A 2273-nucleotide genomic window follows, 5' to 3' on the forward strand; every position below is an offset into this window, starting at 1 on the left:
TAAGAAGAGTTAAATAAGATTATAATTCTACTTATCTAAGCCCTTCCTAATAGGGCATAATATATACTCTCTAGTAGGACCTTATAAGAGGACCTAGACTAACTTAGATAAAGCCTTATAAAGGTAATAGAGATAGTAGCTAAACGTAGCATCCTACGGGTAATACCTAGATAGTAATAAAAACTATAGTAGTCCCTACTCCTTATAGCCTTAAGGATAACCACTATATAAGTAAGGCGTAGGGCATGTTAGGACTAAGTATATATATATAAGTATAGAATAAGTATAACATAGCTATTAAGCAGGTAAAATAAGAGTACTAGAATAACTTCCTCATAAAAGAAATACCCTAGTCTATCTATAAGGTAATAGCGTACATGAAATTAACCCGATCTAAGCGGATCCCCTAGATATATAACCTTTAAGATTAACTCTAATCATTATATAACGGTAAGTATACTACCTTCTATTAGAAACTCTTCCCCCTACTACTATACGTCCCTCTACGTAACTAGATAAACTATAAGGAAGGGCTATAGGACTAGTCCTCCCTTATAGATAAGGAAGTATAGTATACCTACTCTTATAAGATTAAAGGCACCACCCCTAGGCTAGACTAGATCTACTAAAGGATAATTACTAAGGCGTATAATACTTCTCCCGGAAAGTTTACCTAGGTATACTAAACCCTCTTTACATATAGATACTACCTAGAATACTAGAGAGAAGTAGTAGGAGTAATACTTAAGAAACTAGGGAAACCTAATTATATAGACCTAAAAGTATATAGAGTTATCTCCCTACTTAACTACCTAGGAAAAGTTCTTAAACGCATTATAGTAAAACGTCTTAGAGTACTTATAGAAGCTACCTACCTCCTATACCTATCCTAAATAGGCGGACGACTATAGAAGTTAGTAATTAATATAGTAATGATCCTTATATATATCATCTAGGATAAGAGGAGGGTAAGGCGTAAGATATTAACCCTATTCCTTAACATATAAGGCGCCTTTAATTATGTAGCCTATAACTAGCTCTTATATATAATAGGGGAAATTAGGCTCCCTACTTCCCTCCTAGTATAGGTAAAGATATTTACTAGTAGTTAATAACTCTAGATCTCCTTTAATAGCTAATGAGAGGACCTTTATCTAATAGTTTTAGGAATTCCCTAAGGAAGCCTAGTCTCCCTAATCCTATTTCTTATCTATATATAAAAGCTCTTCTCCTCTTACTTAGTAAGATTCCTCTTATATATTAATAATGTTTTAATTATAATCTCCTTAATGAGTTAGAAGAAAAATGTGCGGATCCTCTAGTAGGAAGTAACCTAGCTCTTCTCACTTAGAACCTAGTATGCCGTTAACTTTAATAAAGATAAAATAGACCTTATCTATTTTATAAGATCGGACGAGGCTAAGGTAACCATAATTACGCTCCTAGGAGATTATATAGTAAAGCTAAAGTAACTTATGTTAGCGGTATTCTATAAAGATAAGTAATATCTTTATTATATACCGTATGGTAGATGGTTTATAGTAGAGAATGTAGTAGATTCTTTACTATAAGAGAACTTCCTTAAAGGACTAACTAGCAGGCTACCTAAGGGTGTTTATATAGAAGAACCTATAGATTCTAGAGAGTTCTATCTCTAGGTAATTAGTAATAGGTTCTTCTATTAATAGAAGACGATTTCTAATCAATCTAGACTAGAAGATTCTAGGCCTTAGTAATAAGACAATCTAGAATAAGGGCTAGAATCTAAAAGAACCCGTAGGAATAAGTTCTTAGTAATAGAAGAGGTCTAGAAGAGTCTAGAACAGTCTAGACTTATTCTTAGGCCTCTAACAACTTATCTAATAGCTTAGTATATAGTTTAATATATACCTATTATTCTAGTAGTATATAATAATTCGAAATACCTAAGTAAAGTAATTACTTAGATGACTTATGCGGCTAGCTAATACATAATATAGACTATCTCCTACTACTATCTAATAGCTATACCTTACTTATATATAAAGTATAGTAGATTATAGGTCCCTAGTTTTCTAGTAGGTTAATAGCTCTAAGATACTTAGATGAATACTTTAAAATAGTAGACTACGCTAAATCCTAGGAGCCTTTTACACCTCCCTAATTATTCCTATAGAAATTAAAGTAGGCCTTCTCCCCCCCTACCTTAGGAGAAACATATTACTTTAAGCGTACGCTATAAGACTCTTTAAACTTAGTTACTAACACCTAGTACGTATAATTATTAATAAGTT

This window comes from Phyllosticta citriasiana, assembly GCF_038021145.1.
Source record: "Phyllosticta citriasiana strain CBS 120426 chromosome Unknown IWZ02scaffold_4, whole genome shotgun sequence".
In the NCBI taxonomy this organism is placed as follows: Eukaryota; Fungi; Ascomycota; class Dothideomycetes; order Botryosphaeriales; family Phyllostictaceae; genus Phyllosticta; species Phyllosticta citriasiana.